The following is a 19,049-nucleotide window of genomic DNA, read 5'->3' as shown; positions in this document are numbered from 1 at the left end:
CGGAATCACCACTTCTTGCCCTGAAGAAGTCCTTTTGGACGAAACGCGTTGGCTACGTTTTGTATGAAGAATAAGAATAAAGAACTATTAAAGCCCTACTGAACGGATTCTAAACTTCATTTGTTTACTATTGTTCTTTGGAGGAGGAGCTTGGCGGGCATCCGTGATGGCCGCTTGAGCACAGCGCTCTCCGGACCCTCGCCGCTCCCGGCGATTTATCCTGACTAGATCCTGATTTCTTGTAAGAATTCAAGTAGAGGACGTTTGGCTGATTACCCTGGCACTTTTCGGAATTTGCTTTGGATCTCGTACTCCTGAGCTACGGTGGTCTGAACTTTTGGGCTCCGCCCTTGAGGTGCGCCCGGGACGGGGTGCAGATCTGTGGCCGTCCTGGAATTGAACAACAACGGCAGGAGATCTGGCCTTGTGAGACCCCCTTCCTGAGTTTCGGTTTCGATTCTGTCTCGACCTGTGCCACGAGTGTGCGTATCGCGCTTGGCTGAGACTTGGAGACAGTTCGGACACGGGGCTTTCCTCTTGTCTATTTGCTGGTTTGGTGGCCTCCTCCCGAGTTGAGCCCTTCTTTTTGGTGTACTTTTGATCCTGAGTTTTGGGTGTTTGGCCCGTCGACCCTGGTGGCTTGTCCCGTGACGCATCTTCGAAATGGCGGGCAGAGGGGACAGAGAAACGCGCAAGACGAAAACACCTCTGCGCGGAGCGCCGGTTCAGACGAACGTCATGGACCGTTACACTCAATCTAAGGGGTCCCCCGGAACTGCCCTACCTGGCCACAGTGCGGCGTCTGAACGAATTTTGGAAGAGTCGGCGGAGCCTTCCCTACAGGATATCATGGGCGCCATCTCGGGAGTGAGGGAATCCACCGGCCTTCAGTACGAGGCCTTGGCCCACAAACTTGACACCGTGGCCATTGAGGTGAATCTGATTCATGCTGATCTCGGCAAGACGAATGAGAGGGTGCAGTCATTGGATATTAAATCATCTAGCCTCACGAAAGACGTCTCGGAGCTCCAGACAGAGGTTGGGAATCTTCGTCGGGTGAACGACTTCATGACCCGACGCCTGGAGGATTTTGAAAACAGGGCACGTCGCTGCAATGTTCGCCTGGTTGGTGTACCGGAAAACCCTGAACCCCACTCTGTTGATCTCCTGGTTGAGGGTCTGATTTTAAACCATCTTGCCCCCTCCGGGCTTACCAAATTTTTCACGGTTGAACGCGCACATCGTGTCCCGGGGGGCAAAGTTAAGCCGGGTGCTCCGCCAAGGCCTATTGTGGCTAAACTGTTTCATTATAGGGATCGGGACGCTATCCTGCAGGCCTCACGGGTGAAGGGCCCGGTGGCCTTCGAGAATGCCACAGTGAACTTCTACCCGGACTTCTCCCAACAGGTTCAAAGACAACGGATGGAGTTTCGTGGTGCTAAGAAACGTCTTCGAGATCGGGGTTTACGCTATGCTATGCTTTTCCCCACCAGACTTCGTGTCGAGTATAATGAGCGTACTCTGTTCTTTGATAGACCGGATGCTGTTAATGACTGGCTGGACTCCTTGCCTGACCGTCCTCCTGAGACTGAGTCTGCCGCTCACCCTGGTGGTGCCGAAGGTGGTGTGGAGATCTGATTGTTTGACTCTGATGTCTCGTTTTGAATACGTTCCCAGGAGTGGTGGCCGGCGTACCTCTGCAATGTGATTATTTATTTTTTGTGTGTTGATTCTTGCTCTTACTGTAGTCTGGGGGCGGGTGGAACGGAGACCTTTCCTCCTCCGGGGTCTTTGTGTAGACTAGGGGTTATGGGGCGACAGGCACACTGCAGGTTGGGGTGGCTCTTTAGCTTTTTGCAGGGGTGCAGGGTGGGGGGTGTTTCCTTTCAGCTTGGGGGAGGGGGGATGGGAAGTTCTTATTTTTTTGTGTGTTGTTTTCAAGGCGAATTGCTTCTGTCTTTACTGATGTTTCTGATGTCTAGCTCTTGGATGGGGGGTCCTGGCTCGGGTGGGTGGGATGGGGGGTAGGGGGTTGAAATTTGTTTCCTGGAACGTTAATGGCCTGGGAGATCGCATCAAGCGCAGTGTGGTGTTGAAATATATAAGACGTTTGTCACCGGACATTGTTTTCCTGCAAGAGACCCATTTGATTGGGAATGTATGTAATGCAATGAATAGATGGGGCTACAGCCTTGTGGCACACTCGGGGTTTACTTCAGGATCCAGGGGTGTGGGTATCCTTGTTCGTAACTCCCTCCCTCTGGCGATAGATGAGGTGATTCGGGATGATCGTGGGAGATATATTGTTCTGGTGGGTAGATATGAGGGCCGCACCCTGTCCCTCTTTAATGTTTATGTCCCCCCGGGCTTGCAAACTGCTACTTTCACTGATTTAGGCCGTGTCTTGTTGGACCTTCCTGATAGTGTACTCTTTCTTGCCGGTGACTTTAATTCAGTGCTTTCTGGCCTTCACGATCGCCATCCCCCCAGGGATACCCCGCATGCCCAGCGTTGGTTGGGTGGGTTTTTGGATACTTTTGGCCTTGTGGACTGCTGGCGATTGTTACATCCTACTCAGCTTCAATACACTTTTCACTCTGGTGCCCATGGTAGCCTATCTCGGCTAGATTATTTCCTGATGCCCGCTGCCCAGTCGTCGGCGGTCCGTGAGATTATACATTTGCCAAGGGGCATCTCTGACCACTCGCCGCTCTGGCTTCGTTTTGAGGTTGGGATAGAGGCAGTGGGCCGAGTGGCTCCCATTAACCCATGGTATCTCTCCTCCCCTGAGACTCGTGCCCTCTTGCTCAAGTCCATAGATGCTTATTTCCTGGAAAACGAGGGGTCGGTCCCTTCGGCGGTGTCCCTGTGGGAAGCCTTCAAAACTGTGATTCGTGGACAGGCCCTTTCTTTGATTGTTGAAGCTAAGAAAGCCGGGAAGAGGGAGGTAGTGGACCTCGAGGGGGAAATTTCTGCCTTGGAGGACGAGTTGGGATCTGGTGTCACGCCTGAGAAACTTCATGCCCTGGGTCTAAAACAGTTTGCATATAAATCCCTAGTTACTGACGCTGCAAAAGTGATGTTTCGTGAGCAACAAGGCAGATTGTATGATGTTGGTGATAAGGCGGGTAAACTCCTGGCGTGGTTGGACAAGAAAGAAAGAGCTAATCGTGTGGTGCCTGTGATTCAGTCTGCGAGTGGTGAGAATGTGATTGATCCGATCGCCATTGTAGATCGTTTTGCGGAACATTTCCGTGTTGTGTATGCTCCTGTGTCTGTGAGGGATGTGGCTGACTCTCGCCTCCTTTTGCGTGATATTGCATTGCCCTGTGTCTCTGATTTGGACCGTATCGCTTTGTACTATTGTTCTTTGTGGAAAGTGCTGGACCATTGTGTTTTATTACAATTTCTGTGAGGCACCATTTACTAAACCGTGAATTTGGAATTATGGAATTTCTCAACTGTAATACTACTCTGGAAGTAACCAATATCAAATTTCATGGGATAGTACAACATAACATGTGTATTTGTAAAGCGCATGTTTACCACTACGGGTATCTTGGCGCTGAATAACAGATGTTTGTTGTTACCCAACTCAATGGTACTCATTTTATCGACCTCAGATGGATGAAAGGCTGAGAGGACCCGCCGGGATTTGAACCTGTGACCATGAAGTCGAACACAGGCCCCTGCAGTAGACGCATTAGTCCACTGAGCCACCAGACCCAACAAGCAACCATTAATCCAAGAGGGGAGGGACAGGGTTTTAAACATGAGAGAATATGGAAACATAATGGATTCTTAAACTGCACACAGTAGAAAGGGGTTTAAATCTTGACAGAGAATTACATGTATTTTTGACAAAATAATGTAATTACAATCTATGTCCTCCATGTTACCACAATACAAAGTTTCATATGTTATCATTATAACTTATGGTGATGATATGGTGAATACGCTGTGATAGGTGCAATTGGCACTATGCATGTATATTTTCTCAAAGTGATCATGTTATCTTTTTCTCTCCTCATGCATATTGGTATATGTTTTATTTGTAACTAGGAAGTACCCAGCACGCTTTAAATAATGTGCAATGCAATGTTGATACCCTTATTCCTAATCAATTACTAGGGGGAAAGGTGACTGCTTTCCCAATGTGACAGACAATCAATAGGACTGTTTTGATACAAACAGTGAAATCAAGAATGTACTATAATATTTTCCATGAGATCTATATGGATCGGGCACGTCTACTGATTTTAATGTGATAATGCTGATCAGCTAGATACTTGTATTTTTCTGTTGCAATCTGTTTTCTACTTTGCTTGTTCCATTTTGAACACTATTTTCATTTGGCTCACCACTCTTCTGTCAGTACTTTTCACTTCCAACCAATTTTTTGAATACGCACAATATGGCCGCCACCATGTAGGACTAATAGAACATAGGCCATTCAGTCTTTTTTCTCTTTCTGGATTCGCAAGAGACGGCACAAATATGTTTTCCGCTTGGCGAATCTGCAGCTTCACATACTGGAGGATCTGCGCTGGACACAGGTTAGTCTGCAGGGCTCTCGTTCGACGTGCTAATTCCCGACATTTTGGGCAATTCTGCTACTGTACGGTTAATCACCTACGAAGCGTATTATGAACTGTGTGCTTGAGGTGAGTATACATGCCGAATACTCAGAGTGTCTACACTATTACATTGTAACTAGCTGACCTATCGGCTCTAACGTCTTCCGCTCTATTTCACATAAGGACTTATCAAGGTCCCTGCTCTTGTCTTTTGAAATACAACATTACTTTGCCTGGTAAAAATCTGATTGCTTCAGCTGTGTATACTTTTCTTGCGAAAATTGTTACAGGTCCGCATGCATTGATACCCATGCAACATGTACAGATTTCTGACGGTGATTTCTTCCATGTTGTATGTTATGCTTATATTTCTTAAATGTATCGAGAGCCCATACTGAATCCTTAAAATGCCACTAAGTCCTGTGCTATGCACTGTGACCTAGTTAGTACTTTTTCCTTTTGGAATGAGATTTATGTTTACTTATATTCTGCTTTCATATTTGAAAACCGTGTTAAACACATAGGAGCCACCTGTAAACTTGTACAAGAGGACTTACTATCCATTATAGACTATGCATCATCTCGACTTGACTAATTTTGTGATTCACATGTGAGTGACACAGTTTTTACAAAAAAGTTATAAAGGCAACATGGGGCTTATGCTATTTGATATTGGTGCACTTTCATTATGCCTGCCTTTTTCTCTCACCCGATCAGCCGTTGGTATCTTGAACACCACATGGCCACTATTGGTAGTGCCACTTTAAAACCGGGTTTAGAATTGTTCGGCACACTCTCCCAGCACCAAGAATTTTAACTTTTACGGTTAGACGGTCAAATCTTTTATTTTTGACACAATTGGGCACAAGTTTGGGGCATCATTTTGGAATTTCGCTATTGGCATTCATGCACAACGGTTCTTATCTATTTGCATCACGTCTCTTTTCACATACTATGCACACACATATCTTCCTTACGTAATATCCACTATGCTTTTCACATCTCAACCTACAGTCACATTATAGATGTGGGTCTATTTTCATACTCTACTTCTAGCTGCCCTCGGAACAACACTTAGTTTTCTACTTTCAAACTACGATTCCAAATAGCAGCTTTCTTTTAGAGGCTTGTCTCTACCTCTATCTTTTATATTGACTTCATTTTGCAAGGAATAATGTTTCTAAAATTCTGTTTATTAATGTTATACAGCCTTGAAAAAGTCACTGTGTGATGAAACACGTGTCGGCTGTCATCAATGTATTGAAAACTGGAGAATAATGATTTTTTTGAACAAGTCTATACTGAGTGATACTTAAACAACGTTTTTCTACAGTAAAGAAAACGTTTCTGCCTAATACAAGTCTTTACTGTTTGGACTGTTAATCATTTCACAAACATTTAGCTTAGAGTGCTATGGTTTTCCTTTCTTTTATACTTGAAACACTTGGTCAGCAATGCTGTGCAAACAAGTTTTGGATGTGACTTATACCGAAGCCAACATCTGCAACACTGTCAAAAATACTGAACATAGCAATTTAGGTGATGTTCCCTGTACTGAAGCTATACAAGCGCACTCCCAAAATTCCGCAGGAACTGTTATGGATTAACCTTATGATTCATTGAATATATCAAGAGATAAGTAACTTCGTATCCTAACACACAATTTTCATTAGAAGAACAATCATTTAAACTAACACTATTCTAATAACTGAGTGGCTTACACTATCTTACATGAAAACGAAAATGCATATGTGTAATTACAATAATTAGATCATACATGAATATGTGACCCTTGTATAAGTGAGTATCTCTCTATAGGTTAGTGTCCCATGTAGTCTCAAATCACATCCTTGAAGGACACTATAAATCATTCAGATATATGTGGAAAGACATTGACGTTACAGTCTTAAATTGTCAATTAAAAAAAGACCATCCTGAGGATGATGTTGCATTTTGCAAAATAGCAGACCTCAAATAATCTTAATATGAATGGTGGTAATTCGAGAGCGTAAACTTTTGATGACCATGTTTACTAAAAGGTTATGCCAGTGAAGACTCAAACATACTCAACTTTTAAGCGTGGAAGGCCGCAATGCCCAAATAATATTCAAAAGACACTTAGTACAAAAGACTACTCACGCCTAGCTGCCTTTGGAACTGAATCCAATTCAATATGTTCCCCTACACGGAAGACAGACTAGAATTTATTCAGCGAATCATGTTCATTAACATATTAGTTAAGTTATTTAACAATACATTTTCCATGATTTTGGCAATAATGTTCAATTTTTTCATGGTCTGATTTTTAGAATTCGTTCTAATACCACCTTTCTCTACAGAGATGTTAACAAGATCCTGATTGAGAGCCGAGTTAATGATACTTACCCCAAGGGGGAGGTGACAGTATTTAACTGAATTGGTAAGATTAAGTGGCATGGAATCCTATGGGTAAAATGGGGATTTAGTGGAGGAAATGTTATTTATGTTTTAGGGGTGATAAGATAACGTTTGCCCTGTTGAAGCAATCCAATCTCAAATGTCCAGGATCGTGTTGTTATAGAAACATGCCAGTTCTGGGAAAAGGACAGATTTAAGCATTTAATGGTTTGTGCTTTAACAAGATCGGAGAGTTTCCTAGCATGATTTTAACTGCTTTGATTTGGCCATTAAGAAACGTAGCTCTGGTTTTTAATAGGTTGGATATGTATTCAACCCTGCGATTCTTATGTTGCACCCGTGGACCCTGCAGGGGCTTATGCTATGCCACGGCTGAGATGATGAAATAATTTAATAGAAGGGGGTTCCCAGAGGGATTTGTTAATTAAAGGGCAGGCTATATGAGGTAAACTGGCAAAAAGGAAAGCAAGAACCCTGCCCCAGGGATAAGTCTAGGTCCAATCCGGGGATCCTATTTATACAGGGCGACCATCACGTAGGGGTTGGAGCTACACATACACACCACTTGTTTTTATGTTTTCAAGATTTCATTTTATTAAACAATTAGTTATTTTTTTGATATTTTCATAGGGATAAAAACACATCACATATATTTGTACATTAGAAAAAGGATTTGATAGGTCACATAGGGAGTCCCACACACATCATACCTATCAACATTCAGAACCCATTCATAACATACAGCAAACATTCATACACTCCACAATACAGTACATCAATGCCGGTTGGTATACAGGGGGGTTATTTTTGACTGAAGGGACACAAGTTCAAGGTGATCCGGATGTCACAGTCAGTTGAGATTTCATTCCTCCCTAGAATCACGCCGACGCGCGTTTCGGTGTAGGGCCCGTAGGGACCACACCTTCATCAGGGCAGAGAGGTACCAATATGTGGGGGACACACCGCTGTGGATATAGAAAAACAAACATATATATATATATATATATATATATATATATATATAAATATTCATATGCTTCTATGCTTCTATGTGTCATACATTGTTACACTTTATAAATTGTTCATCTGATGTTATACTATACATATTGCATATCCCCTTTTCGTTTTGTATAGGTGATCTTTCTCATTGTGTAACTATTTTTTTCATATAAAAGAGAGGTTGTATGGCCTTACTCCAGCTCCAAACTTTAGTTCAAGGAATCAAACAGTCTCTTCTTAGTAGTCCTTATGGGATCTACAACGCAAACGGAGCGCTCCAGCTAACTCAGATAACCCTAAGAGATAGCACACAATCTACAATCATTCTTCTCTTTAAAAAAAACCTTTTAGCCCAAACATGCATTTATGTTCGCCATGTATTCGTGAAGAACGGTTTTTGAAAGACCATGGTGATCTAAACAGGGGGTCCAGTAGTCAGCGTATATGGAAACATCGAATCATGGCAGATCTCGCAATCTCTCTTTGTTAGTTCAACTCACCCCTACATTGTCCTTCAATTACCTTATTTTAATTTCCAGGAAACGAGTATGAATTCCTTCACTTAGGGATCAGGAACATCAAGGCGTCGCGAGGTAGGTTCTCCAATATGGGGGGGTTTTCTGCATAAGGTTAGCGAACTAATGGATAAATGAAAACGACCATAAGTGCAGTTCGCTAAATCATACATATGGGACAGATCATTCTATGGGTCCCTCAGAAGAGTGTTAACGGCAATTATTTATCTTTCTAGGGCATATAGTTTTTTTTTCCCCTCATGGTGTCAAGCAGGTCTTATACAGGATAATAAATCAGGGATTTGTTAGAACTCTCACAGGTTCCCCACAGGTTCCTAATCTCCCTATAGGCAACAGGGTAGTGCCCACGATTTATTTTATTTACCTTTGCGTGCTAAGCGATTTCAACCAGTCAGCCTTCCGGTAACCACTCGGGGTTAGTGCTTAATTATGAATACCTTGTTTTCTTCGTAACTCCCAGGCAACTAGAGTTGCAGAAAAAACACATAAGGTCAAAGCTCCATTTATTTCAAAAGGGCAAAACTTATTTCTATGCAGTTTGTGGGGGGGGGGGGTTGTCGAGTTTTATCAAACACGCATGAACGAAGTTCTCGTTATCAAGACTGACTAGGCGGAACCAGAGAGGTTTAGGAAAAATAGGTATATCGTTATAGATGCCGTCCCGATTAGTTAATTGCACATCTCTAAATAAACATAATTCGACTTATGGGTTCATGTGAATCTGGGGGCCTCCTGGTCGGTTCTCAATTAGGAGTCCATCATTTCAGACTATGGGGGCGGCTTCCTCGCATGGATCGCAGAGTGGGCGGCTGGTTCTAGTCCATAGCACGGGTCTAAGCAGTACCGACTGGGGGAATGAGAATGTAAAGTGCACATACGTTAGAAATGTTGCACGGACTTTCTACTTTGGATTAAGGTTTTCAGTATTTAATGCATGCCAGATATAGCAGCGTACTTACTTATTTCTCTCTGTCTTTTAGTCCTTGCACCCCGTGGTGTTTGAATGGCCATCCGACCGTCCAGCGCTCAGAGGAGCCATACTGTGGGCGCAGGTTTAAATACGGGGCGGGGGATAGTCTCACGTCTATTTCCGCTGTCATTCTCTGACATAACTAAACATAGAAGACAGACTACATTCGCACCTCCAACGCGGCGGCCATAGTGGGAAGGATTTCATGGGTCAGTTAATGCTGTGCCGTGAGGGTTCCAGAAGAGACTTAATCTGTTTCTCTGAGGGCACTTGTTCTTTGGTTTGGAACATATGATTTTGGAACATTTATGACCTCAGAGAACTAATCTACGTAGTCCTCTGTCGGGACGGGCTCATGGAGCAGCAATGGATCAGGGTTGGTTACAGGTTTAGAACATAGATAATTTTAGGCAATGTGGTCCCGGGGGCTAAAGTTCTATGTAATGGTGTTATGCCAAGGGCACTCCTCGTTTAGTCCGCAATTAACTGAATTCAGAAAAAAGATCAAAATACTTCTCTCTTTTTACGGAGAGCAGTGGGATCTATTCCAGGTTTAGCTTCAATTTTTTCCAAAATGGACCACCTCAGGTCCTTTTCGCTGTGTTTCTTCTCCACCCAGTGGGATACAATGGGGGCCGTCATCTTCTTCAACCTGATATTTGATTTATGTTCGCCGATTCTTAAGCGGCACTCGCGTCCAGTCTCTCCTACATAGGGGAGATTGCACGGGCACAGAATAACATAAATTATGTTACTCGTGCGACAATTAGTCAGCCTCTTATTGCGGGATATTGATATGGAGCGGTGAAGGGTGGTTATCTTGTCCCCCACAATGGCATGAGGACATGCTTGGCAAGTGCCGCATCGGTGGTTTCCGAAAATAGGGTTCATGTTTGGGATGGCAGTTTGTAGAACCTTGCCCTTCTCGGGTAGTTTGCCCCTGACCAGAAAGTTTTTTAAATTTTTGTTTCTTTTGAAGGCAAAAATGGGTCTGGGTAAAGTGGGTTTGTCCTTCTCCAGATTGAGCACGTGCCAACTGGAGTTGATGGCTTGGCGCAGTTTGTGATCCAGGTTTGAGCGGCAGGTGATGCACACCAGTTGGTCCAGGTTCTCTTTGTCTTGAAACATGCATTCCCGGTTGGTGTATCTAGCCCGTTTAAATGAGTCTTTTACCAATTTGGCCGGATATCCACGGTGGCAGAGTTTTTCTTTTAGGATGTCGGATTGGTGTAAGAAATCTCCCATATCAGAACAGTTTCTCCTAATGCGGAGAAACTGGCTGTAGGGTATGCTGTCTCGTTGGCATCGGGGGTGGTAGCTTTCGTATGTTTAGATCACTATGGACTTTCAAAAACCGTTTTTTACGAATACATGGCGAACATAAATGCATGTTTGAGCTAAAAGGTTTTTTTTTAAGAGAAGAATGATTGTATATTGTGTGCTATCTCTTAGGGTTATCTGAGTTAGCTGGAGCGCTCCGTTTGCGTTGTAGATCCCATAAGGACTACTAAGAAGAGACCGTTTGATTCCTTGAACTAAAGTTTGGAGCTGGAGTAAGGCCATACAACCTCTCTTTTATATGAAAAAAAAAGTTACACAATGAGAAAGATCACCTATACAAAACGAAAAGGGGATATGCAATATGTATAGTATAACATCAGATGAACAATTTATAAAGTGTAACAATGTATGACACATAGAAGCATAGAAGCATATGAATATTTATATATATATATATATATATATATATATATATATATATATATATATATATATATATATGTGTTTGTTTTTCTATATCCACAGCGGTGTGTCCCCCACATATTGGTACCTCTCTGCCCTGATGAAGGTTTGATCCCTACGGGCCCTACACCGAAACGCGCGCGCCGTGATTCTAAGGAGGAATGAAATCTCAACTGACTGTGATATCCGGATCACCTTGAACTTGTGTCCCTTCAGTCAAAAAAAAAAACCCTGTATACCAACCGGCATTGATGTACTGTGTTGTGGAGTGTATGAATGTTTGCTGTATGTTATGAATGGGTTCTGAATGTTGATAGGTATGATGTGTGTGGGACTCCCTATGTGACCTATCAAATCCTTTTTCTAATGTACAAATATATGTGATGTGTTTTTATCCCTATGAAAATATCAAAAAAATAACTAAGTGTTTAACAAAATAAAATGAAATCTTGAAAACATAAAAACAAGTGGTGTGTATGTGTAGCTCCAACCCCTACGTGATGGTCGCCCTGTATAAATAGGATCCCCCGGGTTGGACCTTAGACTTATCCCTGGGGCAGGGTTCTTGCTTTCTTTTTTGACGGCTGAGATGATGAACAGGCTGCCTAAATATGACAGATTCTTCTGGCAAATGGATTTACCTGCAAGGCAGTCACGTTTATAATTTATCCTTGCATATGCCTGAGTTCTATGTATACAACTGAGAAAGGCAGAGGCTGCTCTCTGTAGCTTGTATCATGAACTTCCCATCACCATGCATAGTAAGATGTAGTCTCCTACTTGGCCATCAGGACAGTTTGTGACCATGCAGTATGGTACTATCATCATTTTTGTTTAGTGAAGAAATGTCACAGACATGTGATTCTTTTATTAGTATCTTTAGTCAAAAAGAGGAGGTCAGGTTTATTGCTACATTAATATGGATAACATGTTTGGCAGTCATGAGGATTTGTGATATGGGTGCGGTGCTTTAATAGTTGTTTCAATATACATACCTTTAAATTTGATAGGCTATCTAGACAACGTACTTTAATAGTAGGCAGGCAGTTAACATATATTCTAAATAGATGGATGGAAACTCTGCCTTGACACTGTTCACATCAGTTTTAAAATGCTATTTAGAAGGGTGCTAGAGATAAACTATAGAAAATTAGAGGTTAATTTACAGTTATATTAAGTGAACATATCATAAATTAAGTTTACATATAGCTTAATACAGCCATCAATATCTAGGTGGAGGTTTAGTAGTACCATAAAATAATCACATGCAGCTTAAAGCAATAAATATTCTTGTACAAGTTAAGCAATAACATAAAACATTCAAGGTACCACTTAATGTAATGAACAGTAGCTAGTTGCAAGTTGGGTAATAGGTTCTTACGGACCTACAGTCAAATTCAGTTGCATGTAATGCAGTGACGTACAATATTCAAGGTATTGCTTACGGCAGTAAACAAAATATTAGTGAAAATTATTCAGTGATGTACAACAATCAACTTTATGCAGTCAGTAATAATTTTTGCAAGTTATACACTACTATAGCCTTATAGCCTGCCGTAGAGGGCTATACCGGCCATTAAAGGCCCTCTCTAGCGTTAAAGGCCCGAGCCGAAGGCGAGGGCCTTTAACAAGGGAGAGGGGCTTTAATAGCCGGTATAGCCCAGCTACAAAGAGCTATAAGGCTATTAGAACATTCTGCCACTTGAGGGCAGAATGTTCTAAAAAAAAAAAAAAAAAAAAAAAAGCCTTATGGGAGCGCGAGGGGATTGGAATCCCCTCACGCTCCCTGAAGCCTTTGTTCACAGCCAGAGCTGTGATCAAAGAAACATTGGAATGTTGGAGCTCCAGGCTTATGCTAGCCATTATAAGCCCGGAGCCCTCCATTGTTTTCAATGGAGCTCCCAACATTCCAATGTTCTAATAAAACGTATTCATGGGGAAACTGAATCCTATAAATGAAATGTAGGTACATGTTATGGAACGATGAACGATGACAACAATATTCAGGTGCAGGTTATGCTGTTATATAAATAATTTGATGCAATTAGGTGCAAGAGTTTAGTCATTTAAAATATTCAGGAAGTAATTTTTCTGTGATATATAGGTGCATGTAATATAGTTGTGTAAAATATTCAATGGGGCATTTAATGCAACAAATGATATAGTGGGGATATATATATGCAGCACAAGTAACAATACTCAAGTTATGCTGAAATGTAATCATGCATGCAAGACTAAGTGTGTGGCTTATTAAGATGAGTAGTAACATGTTATGACTAATTATTCAGTTGTATCAGGGTTCTAATGTTGATCATATTTAGGTCTCGCCTAATAGGGGGAACTTTAGCCATCGCTCAGGACTTTTGCCTAAACGTGTGCATGTTTTCCATTCATTTGTATTGCAACTCGTGCACGCTTGTCATTTCCATTGCGGGAGCAAGCAGCGGCGCCATCTGTTTTTAATTATCTTGATCGCGCTTTCAAAACAGATGGCGCCGCTGCTCACTCCCGCAAGGGAAATGCCAAACGTGCACGAGTGGCAAAACAACCCAATGCAAAACATGCATGGGTTTAAGAAAAAGAAGCGCTGAGCAGGTCTGATCCCTGTTACCATGCAGAGACTGCTTGTTGTTTCTAATATTCGGCATCTCTCGGCTCTCCCATGTGCCCCCTTCAAGATCCTCTTCTCCTTACGCATTCTGCCAGCACCCTCCTACCCAATAGTCATCCACCACGTCCACCACCACAATGTCCACCACCACCACGTCCACCACCACTACCACGTCAACCACCACCACCACGTCCATCACCACGTCCATCACCACCACCACGTCCATGACCACCACCACATCCATCACCACCACCACGGGAATAGGGGCTAGAAGTATTACACCAGACCCAAGATACATTTATTTTGAAGAGGTGCAATGTCACAGGGGCTCCTGTAAAAGCACTCGCAGCATCTCTACCTCACATACTTGCATGAGCAACTCACTCAAAACAAGCATTGGCTTAGCCAATAGGTCTTGCCTTTGGGACCTTATAAGTGTTTAGCCATGCAACGCTTGATGTTGTTGCACCAAGGATATTGTGCTGGGTAACTAAACACGTATAAGTTCCTATTGGCTATGCCAATGCTATACTGGTTGTAAGCATATCTCTGTGAAATAGGACTGCTAACTGGACATAGGCACACAATCTTACTTTGGAGAAGTAAATACGTTTTTATTCATTCATCCAGGATTCAGTTATAATTAAGCGACAAATACCGCCTCAATCAATACACATTAAATTAATATGTAGAACTGCTCAGTAATTTTCTATACTAATATTTGAGTAGGACAACACATGAGCTCTGTAGCTCACGAGTTCAATATCTGTATGACCGGGATAAACACTTGGATGAAAGAATCTTTTATAAAGCTCACAGATAAAACTGAAGTCCTGGTTTTTGGCGCTCAAGACTCTATTTGGACAAATAGTTGGTGAGCTGTAAAATTGTGGGAAATCAGCTAAAAACCTCAGGGTCATTTTTGATACTTCTTTGCCTTTTGAGGAACAGGTTATTTATACTGCAAGTACAGTACATGCTTTCATTTAATCAGGAAACTGAGGAAAAAACTGTCCTTTTATCCTGATCGAAATGCGTCTCTCAGTGGTCACTGCTTTAATTTCATCCAGGTTAGATTATTGCAATACCCTCTATCTGAACATTAATCATTCCCTACTAAATACAATACAAGTGGTGCATAATGCGGCTGCTTGCCTCATCCTTAATATACCTAAACGTGCCTCTGTGAGAGAGGGTATTTGTTCATTAAATTGGCTCCCTGCTAGAAAGCGGGTTGTGCTTAAAGCTTTATGCCTGGTCTTTAAAGCCCTTCATCGTGAATGTTCCAAATATCTCTCTGCACTTATTAATTGGTATGTTCCTCACAGGTTGCTAAGAACCTCTTCCGACAAGAAAGTAATCATTCTTAGGTTTCACATGGTCAGATGGGGCGGCCATTTCTTTTCAAGGGCGGCGGCATGGATATGGAACACCTTACCTCCCCACACTGTTAAGCTTAATGGTTTTGGTCTATTTAAAAGTTAAATTCAATGAAAACATGTATTTTTCCTTCCTAAATTATGTTACCAGTCTGTATTATTGAGACCTGCTTGGCTACAGGCTTAGATACTCGTGAGTTTTGTGCGCTTCACAAATGTTCTTTTCACTTCCATGAGAGTACTTCCCCAAAAACACAATTTCCAAAATGATGGGAAAACATAATTTTATTTCCAATGTATTTGTATAGAAGTTTGGTATTTAACATCTGCCTGTCCATGCACTAACCTCTTAGTGGGCTAAAAATCAGGGCAGTCCATTACCAATCCTAGTTTGATGGGAGCAAGAGAGCAGCCAGTCCCCACCACCCCACCCCTCACCCCACCTCGCATACTCCATTAAGAAGAGGATACAGAGCCATACTAGGCTCCATGGAATTAGGAATGCAGAACCAGTGTGCAGACCCTTTCCCAACCTTGTCGAGCGGTAGGTGCAATGAAACAGCAGCAGGGCTGGTATGGGACCTGAAGTCATCTGGATAATAAAAAAATTATCCCAAAAGATCACTATCACCTCCGGAGTCTCCCAGGGTTCCATACTATCACCTATCATAATCCTCTACATGGAGCTGCTTAGTGCTCTACTCCCCGATAACAGCATCAAGATACACCAATATGTCAATGATAGACAAATGTACTTGAAACTCTCCATTGCTTCAGACACACAACTCCTTAAGACCACATAAACATATTCCAGTCCTGGATGTCTAGCACCTACCTGAATCTCAACCCAATAAAGACAGAACGTGTTATTTGACATGAATAGCAAACATGAAACAGTACAAACCTGGCTCAATGACATGAACCCTGATGGCTTCAAAACCCAACTTTCATCAATCACAGTGTTACCTGGATTTACCCTGAACACCAACCTCACCCTCAACGAATATATTGCCAAAAAAAACAAAGAGGGTATGGGAGGCTCTCCCTTCTAAAGAAAGTGAAAGTATCTTCCAGAAAGTGACTTCAAAACAGCTACTCCACACTAGCACCCTTAAGGAAATCCGACAAGCTGCAGAACATCTCATCCAGGGTCTGAAGAAATATTTTCACATCACCCCATCCTGGTGGAACACCATTGGCTCAACTTGCCAGCCCACACCATTTAAAAAAAAAAAAAACATCCTTTACAAAGCTATCATCACCAGCACCCCACTTATCTTGCAGGCAAGCTCACTATATCCAGTGGTTATCAGAAAGACTACTATCCATGTTGCCCAAGAATGAGGCCAGCTTCCACAAACTCAGACGGTGAAAGGTCATAAAAAATGCAGATTTAAGGAAGTATGTCAGGCACAATATCAAGTCCAACATTAATCCTGTATACATATAACTATAGTGAGGCCAGTACTGCACAGCATGTAAAGCAGCGTAACAAGACAAATTTCCACATTGACTCACCAAATAATGCATTATAACAAGGTGAGATACTATCTATAACCCGTTATGAAGGGCCCCACTGCAAGTCCAAAGCTGACCCAATAAAACCAGAGCATTACTGGCCTAAATGAGATACTGTACTCAATGGGCAATGTGGATACAGACCAGGCGGTTGTACCAGTAGAGCAAACACAAGATGTTGACTGGAGTGCTGAAACTTGTCAAACACTCCCCCCAGTCAAGAGATCTGGGTTTAATCCATCGTTCTTTTGCTTACTATGCCACCCCAGTTTGAACCCAGTCATATGCAAACCAGTCTTGACCTTGCTCCTCATGGGAACAGTCTAGCCCGAACAGCCAGGCCAGGTTCTCCCTGATCCGAAAAACAAGCATCCTGGGACCGGTTTAGGGGTACATAAGCCAGGCTAGCTTGAATCCAGTGGCACATCCAGCAAGACACCCAAGTCTGGGCCTACCCTTCCCACTTAGGACTATAGCAACACAAAAAGATAATGGGCGGAATGTTGAACATTGTCAAACATTCACCCCCAGTCACAGATCTGGGTTAAATACATACCAGTATAAACAGCACCACATTCAGATTTAAAAAGGTCAATACATAGGTAGGTATCCACATTAACATGGTATCAATGTATGCTGAGCAGGACAGTCTGCTCAATTCCACATCGACTCGACATACAAAGCACCACACGACTGAAAGTTGTTATCTTGGGCAATACACCCGTATATTAGCACTTATCTGCCAAGATGGGGAAAACTTAGAAAATGCAGCAACCTCTTCAGTTTTCCAAAACAATGTTTGTAAATAAACCAGTACAAGGCTACCGTCTAAGGTAATGGTTGACATGCAAAGAACAGTTTAGTGTAGTGCAATATCAGTAAGTTTTCTCATATCAACGATATATCCCTCCAACAGACCAATAAACATAGTCGCTTTTCTCACTGTTTGCACATCTACATAACACATGCGCGCGTTTATTGTGAAGCGTTCGCTCTCTTACCCTAATTTACTAGTCTGTGCAGCATAGTCAGAGCTGAATTTGGAGTATGTATATAAACTAGGAGTGGCTTTTTTTGCATATTTATATAGCGCGAACTCGACCCGAAGGTATTGAAGCGCTTTACATGAGCACCAGTTACGTTACACAAGGACACATTCATTTTTTGGTAGGCACGGGGAGACTAAGTGATTTGCCCAGAATCAGAGAGTGCGGGGTCGACCCCGAGGTTCGAACCTTGGTTTTGCAAGCTACTAAGTCGACAACCTAGCCGTGCTCTAATACGTTTTTTTATTAGTGAAAAGGTGAGAAACAGAACTGTCCTATGCACACACAAGTCAACCTACGGTCTAGCTATTATCTAATTAGAGTATCAGTGGTGGTAGCAATTACGGTGACATCCGTCCGCTACTTACACGGACCGCCGACAAATTCAGCTTTACATCAGTCTCTTCTTCTGATCATTTGACAAAACATTTGTCTGTATTGTTAGCACTTCCGGGTCACGTTCCAACCAATCCCGCGATTGAACGTATTTTGGGAGTCGTCTGGAAGTGGTCGGTAACTATTAGGCTTGTAAAGTAATCTAGGATTCGTGAACTAGGGACACCCCAGCCAATCGTAGTGAGCCAATCGGAAATCCGAAGTGTTGATTGGCTGTGAAGTCTGAGCGTGCTTTTGTCGGTTTAGAGGCAACGGCCGGGTGGTAAAGCGTGTCAGCCGCGACGCGAGTCGGTTTTAGTTGTACCTCTGCTCGAGATAAGCTGTCCTTTGGAGGAGAGCTTGTTTCGAGCGGGTGATGCAAGGATAGGCTGCTGCTGTTCTGGATATGAGGGGACTCAGTGGAGTGAGAGGAAGCAAAGTGTAGCAGCCCTGCAGGATTTGCAAGTGAGCGGTGGTTGGATGTAATGTGCCGTTTATGACAGAGTCTTAGAAGTCCACTTGGCCTTTTTTGTGAGGGTCTGAACTTGCGTGACATCCCACAAGTGATGCGGTCGGGACTCGGTAGAGTACCGGGTGATAGTTTAAGGAACTTAAACTTAAGGAAGTTTCATGGTACTGTGCCCTTGAAGGCTAAAAGTGCCCATACGGGTGACGTTGTGTATCAGGATAGGAGACTCGGATTATGCTTGAATCTCAGCAGCCGGTAATAAAGTCTTCCTTAAACAAAATTGCTCCATTTTGTGAGACTGTTGTGCCTAACCCCATATTTGAAAATTCTAAAACCTATATTTGGGTTCTTTGAGCTTTCTGCAGGGGTTTAACCCATCTTAATAGCTTCAGCAATGCATCCCCCCTGCCTCCCGCCCCCCCCATTCAT

General features: G+C 42.8%; 1 protein-coding gene across 2 annotated transcripts in view; it reads right to left on the bottom strand.

The window, feature by feature from the left end:
- The window catches only part of HMG20A (high mobility group 20A), a 260,812-nt gene extending 242,535 nt beyond the window's left edge, over positions 1 to 18,277 (bottom strand). For both annotated transcript variants that reach the window (XM_078685079.1, XM_078685078.1), the window contains exon 1: positions 18,145 to 18,277. The gene's annotated coding sequence lies outside the window, so the exon portion shown is untranslated. The remainder of the gene's footprint in view (positions 1 to 18,144) is intronic.
- Between the last annotated feature and the right edge of the window lie 772 nt (positions 18,278 to 19,049).

This window comes from Lissotriton helveticus, chromosome 3_2 (assembly GCF_964261635.1).
Source record: "Lissotriton helveticus chromosome 3_2, aLisHel1.1, whole genome shotgun sequence".
Taxonomy (NCBI): Eukaryota; Metazoa; Chordata; class Amphibia; order Caudata; family Salamandridae; genus Lissotriton; species Lissotriton helveticus.
This window is presented reverse-complemented; position numbering and strand designations above follow the sequence as displayed.